A 20,134-nucleotide genomic window follows, 5' to 3' on the forward strand; every position below is an offset into this window, starting at 1 on the left:
GCCTTTTTCGTATCTTACTAATTTTAACATAATTGTAGAAATCATGTAGTTGAACATTTTTTTTCTCTTATTCTCAGAAAGGGGATAATATATGCTGTTTGCAAAGAGTCCTAATAAAGATTAAAGAAGGCAACATAAAAAATGAAGAAAAAAAAAAAGGATTGGTAACACTGGTGGTAGCAGACATGTCAGGAATTGTATGTGTCTTGGGAGAAAGAAAGTGTAAGAGGCAAATATTGGATTTATGAGCAGGATGGACTTTTGGAGACACACAGAAAATTTTGCCTAATCTACAGATGAGGAAACTGAAAGTCAGCTAACCTTCAAGTTTCCTGAGTACAGGTGAACTCAAAACATGGTCTCCTGACTTCAGTCTACCATGAGCAACCGGAAGTCCAGCTGTAAGAAAGCTGGCCGGTCACTAGTCTAGAGGAGACCCTGGGGCCCTATAGAACTCACAGCTCCACCTGGACTCACCCTTCCCTGTCTGGTCTAAGCTTAGAGAGGAAACCCACCACCCCCAATGCTGGCTCTCTTGCTGAGATATTGCACGTGCATAGACACTCACATAAGCACACACGTGCATGCACACACACACACACAAAACACTAAACCACCCTGCAGACTCTACAGGGACAGCTTGACATAACCAAATGAGCATGTCCCTCGCCACCCGGCAGCTGTCGCATGAGACAAGCTCCTGGTCACTTCACACAGGTACCATCTCTATGGGCTAAAGGGCCATGTCTAACACAAGCATACTGTGTACAAGGGCTTTTATGTCCTTTTCCAGTTAATTGACACAGTGTGTGATTTGCCCCCGACACTCAGCCTAAGTACAGAATAGTATAATCACTATAGATGATCCTGCAGTGACGTGACCTTCTTCTCCCAACCGCACATTAAATAATATACCTGCTCACCGTGAACACTTTCTGAAACTTGGCTCCTACCTGCCTAAGGCGACCCAGTGATTAAATCTGTAGTCTCGCCTCCCTGACATGTGTATTGTCCCGGTCCTATACCCATACACAGGCTTCCCTGGTGGCTCCGTGGTAAAGAATCTGCTGCCAATGCAGGAGACGTGGGTTCGATCCCTGGGTGGGGAAGATTGCCTGGACAACTCCTTCCAGTATTCTTGCCTGGGAAAGCCCGTGGAGAGAGGAGCCTGGTGAGCTCCACGGTGCTGCGAAAGAGTCTTCACGACTGAACAACAACAACAGACCCAAACACTGTCACGTCCTCAAGCAAGCAGCCTCTAAATACATAAGCGTGTTTCTGCTACATTCAGGTTGTTATCTACGGACAGTATGTGCTGCACGAACATCTTCCGTTCCACTCTAGTCAGTGTCTCCCACTGACACTATTCTCAACACCATCTTTACGCCTTTGGCATTACTGGTGGTCACCGGCTCAGCCCTCATATGCCTCAAGGCTCCACTGCCACCTGCCAGCACATCCCCAGCCTGCCCTACTGTCCCTGAAGCCCCAGGGCCACTGCCTGCGGTGCCCTTGGAGCCATCACTGCTGTCTGGAGTGGTACAGGCCCCACGAGGCCGCCTCCTGCCCAGCCTGCGGCCCCCTGGACCAACCCGGGCGTCACCTGGACCCCACACAACAGTCCTGTCCCCAGAGGATGAGGACGATGTGCTGCTGGTGCCACTGGCTGAACCTGGGGTCTGGGTGGTCGAAGCGGAGGATGAGCCACTGCTGGCCTGAGGTGACCTAGCTCCCTTGGGCATTCTGTTCACAGGGACAGCAACCCTATAGAGGGCAGCTCAGCTTCCCATCCACTACTTCCTTCCCTGTCCCTCAGTCTGAGGGGACTTGATGGGCCTCCTGTTGATCCCAGGTAGCTGCTATCAAGTTAGGTGTCCCTCTTCGTCCTGTGCTATAATCCTATGGGAATCAGGCATTACAAACCAAGAATGTACCAGAGCTAAAGGAAATCTGTAAAACTTGGTTTTACTCACATAAAGGCATCAAGAGAGAGATTTTTTTGCACTTCCCATTATCTTAAAGCCACTGCCTCATCGCTTTCTGCGCTGGGGGTGAATGATCATCTTTATCCGAGTACAGGCAAAGACAGAGCATGGCACCATGGTGACCTGGTCTTCCTCCAGGCCAGGGTCATTTTTGCATCTGCTGCCCCTGTTCACTTATGACTTCTTTCAGGACAAAACTCCAAGTCACCCACATGACAGTGTGTGACAGAACTCAAGAACTCAACCCTCCCCCCATAAAGCCCCCAATACCTTAGCTCAGGTCTATTTCAACTCACCAGATGTGAATTTGTATTTCAATGATATCCCTCCTCCTCACCTGCACCCCTCATCACACTACTGCTTCTTCAGTCCAACACCAAGTACCAAGTGTACTTCTGGAGAGGATTTTTCAGCAGTGTTAGTTTCAAATATCCTGACTTACACCACAAATCACTGAAGTACTCTCGCGATTACAGTACTTCTGCATTTACACTGTGTCATCTGTATTCTATTTTAGGAAAATACCAACCAAATCAAAAGACACATTCTCATTTTGTTTTCAAAAATAAGACCCATAGATGGATGCCTTTATTCACTGTTTGACATTACTGGCCTTGATGCTACATCAAAATAAGAGTAGCTTTCTGGACCGTTATCTGCTAAGACATGTGTTCTACCTATCCGAGGAAGATAGAACCCCCATCATTGAAGTGAAAAACTGTAATGCTGCTGCTGCTGCTGCTAAGTCGCTTCAGTCGTGTCCGACTCTGTTCGACCCCATAGATGGCAGCCCACCAGGCTCCCCCGTCCTTGGGATTCTCTAGGCAAGAACACTGGAGTGGGTTGCCATTTCCTTCTCCAATGCGTGAAAGTGAAGTCGCTCAGTCATGTCCAACCCTCAGCGACCCCATGGATTGCAGCCTTCCAGGCTCCTCCATCCATGGGATTTTCCAGGCAAGAGTACTGGAGTGGGGTGCCATTGCCTTCTCCGGAAAAACTAATAAACACCTCTATTTCCTAATGTCTAAAAATATTGCATCATCCACTGCTTTGTAGCATTTACAGTGTCATCTATATTCTATTTTAGGAAAATGCCCACCAAATCAAAAGGTATGTTCTCATTTTGCTTTCCAAAATAAGACCCATAGATGGATGCCTTTATTCACTGTTTGACATTACTGCCCTTGATGCTACATCAAAATAAGAGTAGCTTTCTGGACCACTAACGCTAAGATCTGTGTTCTACATATTTGAGGAAAGCCCCACCATCCAAGTGGAAGCTGTAATAAACACCTCTATCTATTCCCTAATGTCTGAAAACACCACATCATTCACTGCTTTGTAGCCCCAGTGGGCTTACACAGACCATCATTAGTGGCAATGCTAACACACAGCCCACAAACCCACCGGTGGCCCTGGTGCCATCCACACAGAAGTGTGAGTGACCTGTTTGTGTCCTTAACATAGACCCTGACGGTCACCTTGTTGACACTGTACGTGACCAGCTCCAGTTTACTCCACAGACGTGGTGAGTGACTCACCCGTCTGCACCAAATGCTGTAAATCATCTGCTTGGGTCTACACCACTTGAGTAAGCCGGATCCCGTCCTTGTCCACACCACAGTGTGACTGACCACTCCAGACACCACGAATGACATACTCTTTGTCTATCCCACAATCACTATGCTTAATGAGGCCGCAGACAACCCCAGACAGACCACATTGTGGACAGCCATACACTCCAGGAACCCCGAAATGATGCAGACTCTTGACTAAGAACCACCGTATCCTTCTGATAAGAGATTCCTCCTCTCATCTCCTGCCTGCTCTTTCTGCCCCACCAGGACAATGACCTACATTCCTCCTGTGGGACAGTCTCATTTGATTGACGCCCCACATCCCTTCCCCTCCCCAGCCCCCCAAGAACCCCCTCCAAGGACATGATTCCAATTTCAGGCCCACAGACTGGCGAACAGATGATCCCCATTTTGCCAGGGCCTGGGGTTGGGGGGTGGGGGGGCGGGTAGGGAGCTAAACCAGGAAGTCTGAACAAGAGGCCATATCAGGAGCTCTTTAGTCAGGGGCTGGGAATTCTGGAGTCGACACAGGATGCAAGATCCTGGACAGCAGTAGGGGAACAGAAGGGGACAAAAGACAGAAAACTCACCCTATCTCCCTTGTCTGTCAGACACACCCTTCCCCTCAATCTGACAAGAGGCTTGGCCAGAGTTCACGTCTAGGCAGACAGGAGGGCAAATCTGCCTTGGGAATCCCAGATTCAGGAAGGCGAGCAGGGGCTTAGATCTGAGAATTGCGGAACGGAGTTGGGAGGGATGCTGCGAATCGGGGCTCAGAAGGGTGTTCTAGCACCCCCGCCCCCACCCCAGCTCTGAACAGCTCCCTTCCGACCTCGCCGGGTTCTGAAGGCAAAGCTAGGATCCGCAAGAAGCTTTGGGAGCCCTCCCCGGGTGTGGGGAAACAGGGGAGGGGGGCAGGGCGCGAGCCCTTGTTTACAGGTTGAGGCACCTCCTCGGCTCCCAGCGAATAGCTTAGACACACACACAGTAGGCGAGTCCACAGGCAGATAAGCGAAGGAAGGCCCGGCCCGAGTAGGAAAAAGGAGACGGCAAAAGACCTCCAGGGACGGCGTCCGTCCACAAAGGGAATCTTGGCTACATCTTATTACAGGAGCGGGCTTTCCCCAGGGCCTGGACTTGGAAAAAAGAGCCCTGATTACCGGCCCGCGGAACATCTTAGGGGCAGGGTGCCCATTTCCGAGGCGGGGAGCAGGCCGGAAGCAAAGTTTTCCAGGCAGGAGCCCTTCCTCCCGCTTCTCTCCCCTCTCCCAGACCAGGTGCTCGGGCCCCGCACCCCACCTCCGCCCACCTGCCCGGCGCGCTCCCCGCCACTTTGTGGAGCCCGCGCCCCGGGAGCCCGCGGGGGCTGCTCCCAAGGTGAAGGCCTCGATTCCCGGGCTTCCCGCTCCCTCCCTTCCCCTCCGCCGGCGCGCCACAGCCGCCCGCCCGGAGCCGGGCACCGGGCACCCACCTGGGTCAGTGTCACATGCTGTCCGGGCGCCCCCCCGCGTGCCCTCGGGTCCCCCGCCGGCCGGCCGTCCCCAGCGCAGGCCCCGGCCGCCCCGCCCGGCCGGGAGGGAGGGATCTGGTTCTCCTCGGAAGTTTCAGGTGAGGAAACCAGGGACACACCTTCCTGGGGGAGGGCCGGGGCCGGTCCGCGCCGCGGCCTCATTGGTGTGAAGGCAGCGCCCGCGTCAGAGCTGGGAAGTGCCGGCCGGGCCGGGCTGGGAGCCCGGGGCCGGGCGGGGAGCCCTGGGCCCGCGGGCGGGCCCGAGGGCGTGGGAGCGGAGAGCGGACCGCGGGGCCTCCCCTGGGCCGGCTAGGTCTCTCAGATCTGCCTGGTTTCTTCTCCCGGGTGTTTCTCCAGGTCTTTACCTGAGCTGGCCCCTGACCGGCCCCCGCTTCGGTGTTCTTCTGATGCTCACCTCTTGGCCAGTCTGTGTCTCTTGAGTTTTTCTGTGTTCGTCTGTATTTGAGTCTTTATCATGAAGCCTCAATGTTAATTTCTCTTCCTTCATGGCTACCAGTCTCTTCCTACATGAGGAAGGGTGTATCCGGCTCCTTTTTCACTTTTCTGCCTGCACTCCTGCCCCCTACTCCTCAATCCCCCAGTTCCCCATCTTTCCCTTTCCTCCTGGCTTTTGACTCCCTAGGAGACCATCTCTCCCAGTGCCAGGCCTCTCCGAAATAGTTTGTCCATGTCTTTTCTCTTTGTATGATCTGAGTTCACATCTCTCAGGATATGGGTTCCTTCTGGCTTCTTCCCAGGACAAGTATGTGTGTTGGTATGTAAGTATCTAAGCCTACATCTCAGGCGTGTGCATTTTCTCCTGCCTATATTTTTTTCCTCTGATGTTTTCAGGGAAACTTTGTGTTTTCTGGGTCTCTGAGACCAAGGTTGAGTGGGTCTGTCTTTATGCCTCTTCACAGACTTCAGGGAGGACTTCCTTGGTAGCTAGCTCAGCTGGTATGTCTAAAATGCGGGAGACCTGGGTTCAATCCCTGGGTTGGGAAGATCCCCTGGAGAAGGGAACTACTACCCACTCCAGTATTCTGGCCTGGAGAATTCCATGGACTCTATAGTTCATGGGGTCACAAAGAATCAGACTCAACTGAGTGACTTTCACTTTCATAGACTTCAGGGAACCCATAACATTCTATGGTATAGTTCCCTATGCACGTAGGGTAAGAATCCCTCATGTAGGGGACAGAGATTTTTGGTATGTTCATTTCAATTAGATCAGCCCCTAACCTCACTCCTTACTCCAGGGGTTTCCATGAAATAAGTCCATGAAATTTCCATGAAATAAGTCAAGCGTGTTAAGTTGCTTCAGTCGTGTCTGACTCTGAGTGACCCCTGGACTGTAGCCCACCAGGCCCCTCTGTCCATGGAATTCTCCAGGCAAGAATACTGGAGTGGGTTGCCATGCCCTCCTCCAGGGAATCTTCCCAACCCAGGGACTGAACCTGCCTCTCCCGTGGCTCCTGCATTGGCAGGTGGATTCTTTACCATTAGCATCACTTGAGAAGGTAAGTAGAATCTTAATGGGCTTTCTGACTGTTTTGTTCTTAGGACTGCCATGGTCTATAAGCCCAACAGCTAGTTGGTTAGACCATTTCCAGATTACTGTGCCCATTGGCTACTGCACTGATCCCAGCTGACCAGGCCTACCAGCATTGGAACAGGCTTTAGGACAGAATGCCACTTGGTCTCTTCTCCAATAGGGTCCTGATACATGTCTATATTTAAAGAATGTGCTACTTTGGCTGTATTACTCTGAGGAGTTAAGCCCTGAGTAGTCCAGAAACCTTTAACCTACTCTGAGCTGCTGTGTAAGGTGTGGGTGGACATGGGGAAAACCAGGACTCAGAGTTAAGGTGTGTAAGCACAGGTCTCTCACTTGCCATACGCTCAGCAAGAGGAGAAGATTGGGGAGTGCAGTTAGTCAAAAAGTTTAAGCTAGAACTGTCTATTTCTCAACTGGGAGAGAGAATTCAGTCCAGAGTGTGAGATAGCCCTTGATTTCTAATGGCTGAGCTGGGCCAGTTGGATCCTGGGCAGAAGTGACTGATCTCTGCTGTTTCGTCCTATCTCCTGGGAGTGGGTAGTGTGGTCAGAGGTGCTGGGACTGCCTTCTTCTTTAATCTTTTGGCTGCGCCATGCAGCACATGGGATGTAGGATCTTATTTCCCCAACCAGAGATCAAACTCATGCTCCCTGCATTGGAAGCACAGAGTCTTATCACTGGCCCACCATGGAAGTTCCTGGCACTGCCTTCTAAACCAGCCTGATTATTCTTCCTGCTCCACTCTGACTTCCCTTGGTTCTCCTTCTAGCCCTTCATCTTCTCTGAGTGTCAAGTCTCAGAGACTTGACCTTCTCTTAATCTGCCAGCTTTGACCTATCAGCGTTTGTTTTTTTTTCTTAAGTCACTACCCTTGAGTCAGTGATCTTGGGGTCATTGAGAGTTAGGCATACAAGGCTTGACCTGACTTTTCAACTAGTAGTAAGATGTAGGAAAGCTGAAAATTACCACTTAGGGGGTTGATTCTCCCCATGGAGCAACACTGTCTGCAGGGTATTTGCAATGTGGGAATCACCCAGCACTCCAGTTTTCTCTTCCCTTCACTGTGCATAGCATTCTTCTTCCTTTTCTCTTTTCCATGTTCTTGGTGAGTGGGCTTCTTAATAAGGCCAGTCATCCTATTCCAAGATCTTGATATTTTGCTTGGGCCGTTTCCTCTATAAAGGACCAGAAACGAGAGAGAATGATACAGTAGAAAGAGGATGGAATTTAGATTCAGATACGGGTGGATTTGAATCCCACCTTCACCACTTTTCAGTGGCTCAGCAGGTATAGAATCCACCAGCAAAGCAGGAAACACAAGAGACATTGGTTCAGTCTCTGGACCAAGGAAAATCCCCTGGAGAAGGAAATGGCAACCCACTCCAATATTCTTGCCTGAAAAATTCCATGGACAGAAGAACCTGGTGGGCTACAGTCCAGTGGGTCGTAAAGACTCAGACATGACTGAGAACACGCAGCACAGCTCACCACTTACTTAATGCAAAAATTTGGCATTATTAACCTTCCTGTGCTTCCTCTTTGTCCTTCTATGCTTCGTTTTTCTACTGTCTTATGTGGGGAAAGTAATATTTAATAATACCTACCTCCCTAGGTTGTTGTGGTGATTCACTAAGCTAATATATAGAATCACCTTAGTACAAGGGTAGAAGGTGATTGATATGGGCTAGTTTTCTTTCCTAACAGTGCCTGATAGTTATGCATGTTAAATGCATTTACAATAAGAAAGCGGTAAGAGCTGGGAAAGGTAAACTAATTCAAAGTAAAGTTATTTTAAAATGAGAGATGTATTCAATGAGGGAAAAAAAAGGTTCTGGATTTGGGGAAGGTGGTGCATTTTAACTGGAGTCAGTGCCTTTGAAATCCAGCACGGTGTGGGAAGGACAGGGAACTGTCCTGTGTAGTTCTAGGTTTTGAGAGCAAAGGGATTATTATAGTGACCTTCTGGAGCATCGGATTTCTCCCCCGGGCTGTCGCTGACCTGACCAGATGTCCTCCCGGTCCCACCATCCCACAGTGTTGGCTCTGTGGCCTCCCATTTAGTTAAATGACCCTCAGCTCATCCAGGATCAGTTCTTTCTATACTTCTCTGGCCTTTCTGATTCTGCTTTCTACCTGATCCCCGACCCACCTTTGAATGATTTTGAACTCAGTTCTTTTCTTAATTTGACCAACTGTGGTCTCTCCATCTTTCTCCTTTAAATCCACCCTGACTTGACCAGTGTGGTTCTTAACTATCCTGTTCTATTCTGATGAACGTGTTTTTCTTTCTCACCCTTGGTTCCCCTTTATTTCTTTTCTCAAACTTTGCACATTGGCTCTAGCCTGAATGTAATGCTATTCAAGGTGTAAATAGTGATTGCCTACACTTTTTTTCCCTTCATTTACTTAATATGCATTTTTTTTTAGAACTCAATATACAAAACCCAACTCTCTGCCCCCAAAAGAACTCTCAATCTAAATGAGGAGAAAAAGTAGCGAATAAGGATAACAGAATGTGAGGAGTATTATGTTGGGATCCACACAAAGTGTGATGCACGCATAAAGGAGAGAGTACTGCTTGGAGAGTAGGAAAAGGCTTCATGGATAAGATGATGTTTGAGTTGACTTGTCTTTAAAAAGTATTCTGTTTCATGGTGGAGAGGAGGAAAGGCATACCAATAGCAGGAATGGAATACGCCAAAATAGAAGCATAAGCCCCAGGGAAGCCCCTTTCACCGTGAAGTGTGGTAAAGAATTAGCAGAGAAGAAAAAGAAAAAAGAAGTGGTAACTATGTAAGGTGATGAATGTTAATAAGCTGCATTGTGGTGATCATTTCATAATGTGTATGTATATTGAAACATCAAGTTGTGTACCTTAAACATATACAATTTTTATTTGTCCATTATCCTCAATAAAACTGAACAAAACCCTTTAGAAGAGCCCCATCTCTGGAAGCATAAAGTCCAAATTCAGTAGCCTGTATGACCTTCAAGATCGTTCATGGCTTGACTTCACACTCTCCTTAGGTCTCTAGAGGTTCACAGTTCTTGAAATTTTACCTATAGGTATTTTTAGCTTGGGCACATATATCATAGGATAATATTAATATGTAGACCTCTGCGTCTTATTTGGGTTTCCTCAATGGCTCAGCAGGCAAAAAATCCACCTGCAATGCAGGAGACACAGGAGATACAGGTTTGATCTCTGAGTTGGGAAGATCCCCTGGAGGAGGGGGATAGCAGAGACATTACTTTGTCAACAAAGGTCCATCTAGTCAAGGCTATGGTTTTTCCAGTGGCCATGTATGGATGTGAGAGTTGGACTATAAAGAAAGCTGAGCACCAAAGAATTGATGCTTTTGAATGGTGGTATTGGAGAAGACTCTTGAGAGTCCCCTGGACTGCAAGGAGATGCAACCCATCCATCCTAAAGGAAATCAGTCCTGAATTTTCATTGGAAAGACTGATGGTGAAGCTGAAACTCCAGTACTTTGGCTACCTGATGCAAAGAGCTGACTCATTTGAAAAGACTCTAATGCTGGGAAAGATTGAGGGCAGGGGAAGAAGGGAACGACAGAAGATGAGATGGCTGGATGGCATCACCGACTCAATGGACATGGGTTTGGGTGGACTCTGGGAGTTGGTGATGGACAGGGAGGCCTGGTGTGCTGCAGTTCATGGGGTCGCAAAGAGTCACACACGACTGAGCAACTGAACAACCACCACCACCTGGAGGAGGAAATGGCAGCCCACTCCAGTATTCTTGCCTGGGAAATCCCATGGACAAAACACCTGGAAAATAATATCTGAGAATGACCACATCTTTTCCTAGAATGGTTACAGTGTGTTTTATTCTGTTGTAAATAATATACAAAGTGAAAGTGAAGTCACTCAGTGGTGTCCGACTCTTTGCGACCCCATGGACTGCAGCCTACCAGGCTCCTCTGTCCATGGTATTTTCCAGGCAAGAGTACTGGAGTGGGTTGCCATTGCCTTCTCCAGGGGATCTTCCCGACCCAGGGATTGAACCCGGGTCTCCTGCATTGTAGGCAGACTCTTTACCGTCTGAGCCATCAAGGAAGCCCAATAATATACAGGTACTTTATAATATAGAAAACAGATATTTAAAATAATGAGATGAAAATAAATATAATGAAAGGTTCTAATATTTTCATCCCATTCTCCCAGTAGATCCACTGAGCATCCTGCTGTGGATATCCTTTCATTCCTTGGTTGGACCTCAACTCTTAGAAAGAATGGGGTCAATATTTCCTTGGTTGGACCGCAACTCTTAAATTTTACCATCTCCAATAGTTAGTCTACAAGCAGAGTCACCCTCTTCAACCCAAGTAGGCACTCTCATTCAATTATTTAATTTCCTCAATTATTCAACATAATATTTGTTGTGTTTCCATTTTGTGCAAGGCATTGAATAAGAGGCTAAGGATATTATGGTCCACATACTCCTTACCATGTCAGTTTATATTGTTGTTCTTGTTCAGTCGCTAAGTCGTGTCTGAACAGTATGAAAAGGCAAAAAGATACGACACTGGAAGATGAGTCTCCGAGGTTGGTAGGTGTCCAATATGCTACTGGAGAAGAGTGGAGAAATAGCTCCAGAAAGAATGAAGAAGCTGGGCCACAGTGGAAACAATAGTCAGTTGTGGATGTGTCTGGCGGTGAAAGTAAAGTCCAATGCTATAAACTCCATGAATTAATGTAAATTGGACATGTTCAAGCAGGAGATGGCAAGAATGAACATCAGCATCTTAGGAGTCAGTGAACTAAAATGGACGGGAGCAGGCAAATTTAATTCAGATAACCATTATATCTACTACTGTGGGCAAGAATCCCTTAGAAGAAATAGAGTAGCTCTCGTAGTTAATAAAAGAGTCTGAAATGTAGTACTTGGATAAAATCTCTAAAACAACAGAATGATCCCGTTTTGCTAACAAGGCAAACCATTCAACATTGCAGTGATCCAAGTCTCTGCCCCAACCACTAATGCTGAAGAAGCTGAAGTTGAATGGTTCTATGAAGACCTACACCTTCTAGAACACCAAAAAGAAAAGATGTCCTTTTCATCATCAGGGATTGGAATGCAAAGTAGGAAGTCAAGAGATACCTGGAATAACAGGCAAATTTGATCAGCTTATATTATGACAGCACATAAACATTAAACAAGTGATTACTTAATGGCTATTATAATTTTAATTCGTGCAGAATGTTTATATGTTTAACTTAAGAGAATAAGTCTGTGGAGTTGGAGAAATCAATAGTTTGGGAGTAATACTTCAGCTGACTCTGAAGGATGAATAGAAAGGAACTAGGCAAAGAGGATGGGGAAGAGGGTTTCAGGTGGAGGTGAAGGATTTGAAAACCCCAAGGCTGGAAGGTCACTGGCTCATTTTAGGAACTGAACAAAAGCTAGAGCATTTCTGATCTAGAGGATGGGGGAGGGACACTGGCACAAAATGAAACTGTGATGTGAGTGGAGACCAGAGATCCTGGGGGTCCTGGCTGGACCACAGTTAGGATCTGAGTCTTTATCCTGATGGCAGGGGAAGCCATTGAAGGATCTAAAGCAGGGATTAAGGGCCAGATCTGCATCTCAACATGGTCACTTAAGAGTATAACAAACTGAGACTTCCCTGGTGATCCAGTGGCTAAGACTCTGCACTCCCAGTGCAGGGGGCCCAGGTTTGATCCCTGGTCAGGGAACTAGATCCTATAAGCCAACCGACTAGAGATCCCACATCCTACAAACAAGATCGGGGATCCAACGTGATACAACTAAGCCCTGGCGCAAATAAATATTAAAAAAAAAAAAGTATAACAAATGATCTCTAATCTTTCCTTTCTTATCTTTTAATTGTACTTAGAAACCTGCTTTTCCATCACCCTCAGCTTATACTTTCCTGTAAACTTTTACACTCACTTCAAGATTCAACATTAAGGTCACTTTATTTGGTGAAGTTTCCCTCTTCTCTATCCCAAACTTCCACACCCTTTGGAGCTAATCTCCATAATGGCACTTCCTAAGTTTTTTTTTTTACTATAATTTACCTGTTTAACTTTGATTTGGGGTGGGCCGGTGCAGAAAGTGGATTGATTACACTCTTCAAGGCACACTGTCTCCTCTGGTTCCTTTGGTTTCGAGTTTCCTCCTTTGTTTTGAATCTTTACTCCTTGTGTATTATAGAAATGAACTCTGTATTGTTGGTATTTTTAGTTTACATAAATGCTGTTGTGCTATCAACTCTTTATGACTTTCACTTTTCCCAATCAGAATAAATTTTGAAGGTCTAGTCATTTTTCCTTGTGAACCCTTACACCACTCTTATGGCAGAAAGTGAAGAGGAACTAAAGAGCCTCTTGATGAAGGCAAAAGAGGAGAGGGGAAAAGTTAGCTTAAAGCTCAACATTCAGAAAACGTAGATCATGGCAGCCAGTCCCATTACTTCATGGCAAATAGATGGGGAAACAGTGGAAACAGCAGCTGACTTTATTTTTGGGGGCTCCAAAATCACTGCAGATGGTGATTGCAGCCACGAAGTTAAAAGATGCTTACTTCTTGGAAGGAAAGTTATGACCAACCTAGACCTCATATTAAAAAGCAGAGACATTACTTTGTCAACAAAGATCTGTCTAGTCAAGGCTATGGTTTTTCTATTGGTCATGTATGCATGTGAGAGTTAGACTATAAAGAAAGCTGAGCACCGAAGAATTGATGCTTTTGAACTGTGGTGTTGGAGAAGACTCTTGAGAGTCCCTTGGGCTGCAAGGAGATCAATCCAGTCCATCCTAAAGGAGATCAGTCCTGGGTGTTCATTGGAAGGACTGATGTTGAAGCTGATACTGCAATACTTTGGCCACCTGATGCAAAGAGCTGACTCATTTGAAAAGACCCCGATGCTGGGAAAGATTGAGGGCAGGCGGAGAAGGGGACGACAGAGGATGAGATGATTAGATGGCATCACTGACTCAATGGACATGAGTTTGGGTGGACTCTGCGAGTTGGTGATGGACAGGGAGGCCTGGCATGCTGCAGTTCATGGGGTCGCAAAGAGTCAGACACGACTGAGCGACTAAACTGAATTGATCCCTTCTTCTTTTATTTTGCTCTAGCCCTATTTTCTTCTTTCACCCACCTTTAATTTTACCTTATGTGTGAATGTGTGTGCATATATATGTTTATGAGCCATATTATATTCTTTTTGCACATGCGTACACAAATACGTGCTCATATATACATAAATTTTTATACAGCTCTTAACAGTGGCAGGATGAGGGACTTAGGGTCCCAAGAATTCCTGTGATGTGGGCTTAAAGTCAAATATTTCTCCTATCATTTTGTAGATATATATTTGATTTTTTTTTCTTATTTAGGAGAAGCTGGGAAATGTGCATTGTATCTTTTTTTGATATTTTGTCTTTTTTAGATGAAAATCTCATCATATTATTGAAACAAAGAGTTGGGTTTTTGTGTATCACCTCTCCTGACGGTAAAAACTGATAACCTTGTTATTGGCCTCATTCTTAATCTCAAGTCCTTAATGTCTAATTCTCGAAGTATCTTGCTCCAGGTCTCAAAGTCCCCAGGGATTGTCCTTAGGTGTAAGGACAATCTTCTACCTTTATTCATATTATTCCATTCTTCTTCAGAAGGCAGCCAAGTCTCCCTTAGCTGCACAGCAGTTTTTCCGTCTTACTCCTAAGAGCAGACCCAGAGCATCCTGTTGATATTGCACCCCTAGGTTCCCACTTATCTGCCTGTAACTCCCTGTGGGGGCAGAGAGGTTTCGGCAACAAGAGGGAGAGGGAGTGACCAGCCATGGATTGCTGTGTCCCAGTTTTGGTTGTCAAGGCACAGAATGGGAGACAGAAAAATGGAGACGAGAATAAAGATGGAGAGAGAGAGAGAGAGATGCTATTCACTTTAGCAGAAAAGTCCTAATTCCCTTATGATACAGATAGTTCTGCTTCCATGGTTCCCTCAGGACAGGGATACTGAAGCCATTAAAAATACAGAAATAAAACATTTGAGAGTTAGGTGGAGAGTTCAATCCTATCCTTTTGGTGATGATCAAAGAGTTCCAGAGAGGTTGTGACTTAAGACATCACACCCCTAGCGCCTAGGTAGTGGCCAGGTGGTTAGCATCCGCCTGATTACTCAGGCTACCAAGGCAACGGGGCACTTTCTTTAGATGGTCTGCATTTGTGATATCATGACTGTGCATGAATTCAAGGTAAGGTACTCACTGTGGGATAGGCAAAGGGCAATTATGACATGGACTGTGTCCCAGAAGAAGTTGGCGAATTTAGATGCAAATGATAATATTCTAAAGCAGCCTCTGATAAGCCCAAAGGGAGATTAAAAATACCAACCCAGGGAAACTTAAAGGAAAGTATGAGTAAAGTGGTAAGGAAAGGCTGAGTCTTGAGCTGCCCCTGGATAGAAAGTGTGGGTGGGTGTGGGAGATAGATTCCCATAATCGCTGACACTCTACACCACTCCTTAATACGCACATTCCATTCCTGACACAGGCCTAAGAGGGGTTAGAGCAGCATTTTGGAAAGGTGTGGGCAGCAGGTGAGCATGAGCCCTGAGACATTGACCCGGGTATGTGTGGAGGTGGTGGAACCATGATCATCTGAAACAACCTTCACCCTCGTAGCACACATCAAGCTCCACCAGAATGTCTTTCTACCAAGTATTTCTTTGAAAGACTCATCAACCAATTTGGTCCCCAGTCCTAGCATACTTAGGATTTCTAGTTCCTGAAGGAAACCTGAATCTTCTGCTTGGCAGAAGCTATAGCACCATCTGGTGGAAATAAATGCTTTAGGTCACAAGTCTTTCTGGTCACAGAAGCTGTCTTTGCACAGATCAATCTTGAAATGCTATCTTGGCTCTAAATCATGCTAGGAGCACACCATTTTTAAGTAACAAAAGGTTTCTCATATATTCTAAATCTTGATCTCATATATTCTAATGGTTAAGTTATCAACTCTTAATCAGTGGCAGCTTTCTCATTTTCAGAATAATTCCATATACTTAAGGAAATGGCAATCCACTCCAGTGTTCTTGCTTGGAGAATCCCAGGGATGGCGGAGCCTGGTGGGCTGCCATCTATGGGGTTGCACAGAGTCGGACACGACTGAAGTGACTTAGAAGTAGCAGCAGGGTATAATAATTCCATACCATAGTGTCCGCTATACTCTTAGCTTCCCTCATAGCTCAGTTAGTAAAGAATCTGCCTGCAATGCAGGAGACCTGGGTTCGATTCCTGGGTCGGGAAGCCCCGGAGAAGGAACTGGCAACCCACTCCAGTATTCTTGCCTAGAGAATCCCCATGGACAGAGGAGGCTGGCAGGCTACAGTCCACGGGGTCGCAAGAGTCGGACATGACTTAGCAACTAAACCACCACCACCACCACCATACTCTTATCTCAGAATTGTTTCTTTTAGGCTCTGCATCCTCAGATTTGGGTTTTAAACATGTCCCAAGGGATCCTTTTCATTGTGTTCATGGGAAAGATTGAGGGCAAGAGGAGAAGGAAGTGACAGAGGATGAGATGGTTGGATGGCATCACCAACTCAATAGACATAAGTTTGAGTAAACTCCAGGAGATAGTGAAGGACATGGAAGCCTGGAACGCTGCAGTTCATGGAGTCGCAGAGTCAGACATGACTTAGCCACTGAACAACAAGGGATCCTGTCCTCTTTGAATTTACCAAAGCAATTCTAAATCCCCAAAGAAAATAAAAGGAAGAAATGCTGACTGAATGGCTCTTTTCAGTCTTCTCCAGAGGAGTTGGAAAAAGGAGGTCCCTTATAGTAAAGGAGCTAAAACATTGTGATGGTGAGCTCAGGGAAGAATTAATAGTTGCCAGGAGCTTACAGAATCATTTTCTAGAAATTTTATTGGTTCCACTAAAAAAAAAAAAAAGTCCCTGGGACTATGTTTTAATTCAAATAATAAATGAGTTGCATCATTGAATAACTACTGAGACTTTTGAATGTGAGCGCTCTGCTTCTCAATCTCTCTTTACTCTGGTTTGGTCTACATCAAATATGGATTTGATTCTCCCTGTGAAGATTTGGGACTTCAATAGGCTGCCCTCTAAACAGTTTCAGGCTGCTTTAGAGTTTTAGGTTAGGTAGTATGAATTTTGTGTAAACATCTGTCTTAACTTTCTCAAAATATGATTTTGAGAAAATATCATGTTTTACACATTGACATGTTTTGAAATTTAAAGGTATAAAACTTATCCTTTGATATACTTTGCATGCTAAGTTGCTTCAGTCATGTCCGACTTTGTGCGACCCTATGGTCCGTAGCCTGCCAGGCTCCTCTGTCCATGGAATTCTCAAGGCAAGAATACTGGAGTGGGTTGCCACGCCCTTCTCCAGGGAATCATCTTGACCCAGAGAGGGAACCTGTGCCTTTTATGCCTTTATGTCATTGGCAGGCAGGTGCGTTACCACTAATGGCACCTGCAAGCCCCTCCTTTTATATAAGTCCTGGTTAAATGACCAGGAGTGGGGTTGCTAGATTACACGGTCGCTCTATTTTTAGTTTTTTAAGGAAACTCTATATTCCTATAATCCACAGTAGTTACAGCAGTTTACATTTTCACCAACAGTGGAGGAGGGTTTCTTTTTCTCCATGCCCTCTCCAACATCTATTATTTGTAGACTTTTAGACTCGATAGCAAGTCTGATTGGTGAGGTGATACAGCATTGTAATTTTGATTTAATAATTAGTTGAGCATCTTTTCATGTGCTTTTGGCCATCTGTATATCTTCGAGAAATATCAATAACTTCAGATATGCAGATGACACCACCCTTATGGCAGAAAGTGAAGAGGAACTCAAAAGCCTCTTGATGAAAGTGAAAGAGAGTGAAAAAGTTGGCTTAAAGCTCAACATTCAGAAAACGAAAATCATGGCATCTGGTCCCATCACTGCATGGGAAATAGATGGGAAAACAGCAGAAATAGTGTCAGACTGTATTTTTTTGGGAGCTCCAAAATCACTGCAGATGGTGATTACAGCCATGAAATTAAAAGATGCTTACTCCTTGGAAGGAAAGTTATGACCAACCTAGATAGCATATTCAAAAGCAGAGACATTACTTTGCCAACAAAGGTCCGTCTAGTCAAGGCTATGGTTTCTCCAGTGGTCATGTATGGATGTGAGAGTTGGACTGTGAAGAAGGCTGAGCACCGAAGAATTGATGCTTTTGAACTGTGGTGTTGGAGAAGACTCTTGAGAGTCCCTTGGACTGCAAGGAGATCCAACCCATCCATTCTAAAGGAGATCAGTCCTGGGTATTCTTTGGAAGGAATGATGCTAAAGCTGAAACTCCAGTACTTTGGCCACCTCATGTGACGAGTTGACTCCTTGGAAAAGATTCTGATGCTGGGAGGGATTGTGGGCAGGAGGAGAAGGGGACGACAGAGGATGAGATGGCTGGATGGCATCACTGACTCGATGGACGTGAGTCTGGGTGAACTCCGGGAGTTGGTGATGGACAGGGAGGCCTGGTGTGCTGCAATTCATGGAGTTGCAAAGAGTCAAACATGACTGAGCGACTGAACTGAACTGAACTGATATCTTCTTTGGAGAAATGCCTATTTAGGTCTTCTACCCGTTTTTGATGGGTTGCTTGTTTTTTCTTGATATTGAGCTGTAGGAGCTATTTATGTATTTTGGATGTTAACCACTTGGTTTCATTTTTTGCAAGTATTTCCTCCCATTGTGTAGGTTGTCTTTTAATTTTGTTGATGGGTTCCTGTGCTGCGCAAAAGCTTATAAGTTGATTTGGTCCCATTTGTTTATTTTACTTTTAATTCTTTTGCCTTGGGAGACTGATCTGAGGAAATATTGCTACAATTTATAGATTGTTTTGTTAATTTAGCTGTTCAGTAGGTAAAAGTGGCTCAAATGGCAAACAGCTTTCAAAAGTTTTTCTTGACATTCTGCTTCCTTTACTTGTTTTAAGAGGTAGATTTATTGTGATGCTGGTAAAACTTAAGCTTCAGTGTCCCTACCAAGGGCCCCTTTCAAGGCCAGAACTAATTTTATAGTCATAAATGTATGTTCTTTTTCCTAAAGAAGTTGAAGTTTTATAAACTTCAGCCTAGTTATGTTGTTGCTTGTCACCATCATTCCAGTTTGCAGCCTCTCTCTTTGGTCTCTTATGTATCCCTCTGGAGTTATTTTATGTACATATAAGCACATATGGCCATAGATTATCCATACCTTCTATTACTTGCTTTTCTTAATGTATCACAGAGATTTTTCTATATAAGATACAGAAGAGCATCCACATTATTTGTTTTATTTTTTGCCATGCCAGGTCTTATTGTGGCATGTGGAATCTAGTTCCCTGATGAGGGATTGAACCTGGGCCCCCTGCATTGGGAGCAGAGACTCTTAGCCACTGGACCACCAGGCAAGTTCCTCCACATTGTTTTTGTTTGCTGCTAACTGCATGACCTTCCATTGCATGGGGGTGGGGGTTACTGCTCTTTATGTAATTGGCCCCCACTTGTGAAACTTAATGGATATTTGTTTTGTGTGGTTTTGTTTTTGCCATTTTCTTGTCTTCTGGCAGATTTCAGAGACTTTAGAGACTTCAGTTCAGTCACTCAGTCATGTCCAACTCTTTGCGACCCCGTGGACTGGAGCACATCAAGCTTTCCTGTCCATCACCAACTCCCAGAGCTTGCTCAAACTCATGTTCATTGAGTCCGTGATGCCTTCCAACCATCTCATCCTCTGTCATCCCCTTCTCCTCCTGCCCTCAATCTTTCCCAGCATCAGGCTCTTTTCCAGTGAGTCAGTTCTTCTCATCAGGTGGCCAAAGTATTGGAGCTTCAGCTTCAGTCCTTCCAATGAATATTCAGGACTGATTTCCTTTAGGATGGGCTGGTTGGATCTCCTTGCAGTCCAAGGGACTCTCAAGAGTCTCCTCTAATACCACAGTTCAAAAGCATCAATTCTTTGGCGCTCAGCTTTCTTTATAGTCCAATGCTCACATCCATACATGACCACTGGAAAAACCATAGCTTTGACTAGATGGACCTTTGCTGGCAAAGTAATGTATCTGCTTTTTAATATGCTGTCTAGGCTGGACTTAGATGGTAGCTGAAAATCTCCTGTGGCCACTGGTTTCAGAAGAGGTGAGGATCAAAATAGGTGAAATTGGCAAGAGGAGTGTCAGTCTCTAGGTATCCAGGACTGTAACTCTTATCAAAACAGATTCCCTAATACCTACTATTTACAACCTAGCATGAATATATGCATCTGCATGCTTATTTGTGATTGTGAAACAAAGGACAGTCTTGGTAAAGAAATTCTGGGTATCTGAAGGCAAGAGGAAGAGATCATTGTAAGCCTAGGTTGCCTCTAAAATCCTACTGGGTAGGCCTTGGCTTCATAAAAGGAAAAATAGCTCAGGAAGTCCATATTACTCTATCAGTAGCATTGCT

General features: G+C 45.6%; 1 protein-coding gene across 1 annotated transcript in view; it reads right to left on the bottom strand.

Moving 5' to 3' along the window:
- ARHGEF5 (Rho guanine nucleotide exchange factor 5) overlaps nucleotides 1–5,152 on the bottom strand; it is a 30,630-nt gene extending 25,478 nt beyond the window's left edge. Inside the window, exon 1 of the mRNA XM_027538744.1 lies at nucleotides 5,034–5,152. The gene's annotated coding sequence lies outside the window, so the exon portion shown is untranslated. The remainder of the gene's footprint in view (nucleotides 1–5,033) is intronic.
- Nucleotides 5,153–20,134: the final 14,982 nt, after the last annotated feature.

The sequence above is a fragment of the Bos indicus x Bos taurus genome, chromosome 4, assembly GCF_003369695.1.
Source record: "Bos indicus x Bos taurus breed Angus x Brahman F1 hybrid chromosome 4, Bos_hybrid_MaternalHap_v2.0, whole genome shotgun sequence".
Classification (NCBI taxonomy): domain Eukaryota; kingdom Metazoa; phylum Chordata; class Mammalia; order Artiodactyla; family Bovidae; genus Bos; species Bos indicus x Bos taurus.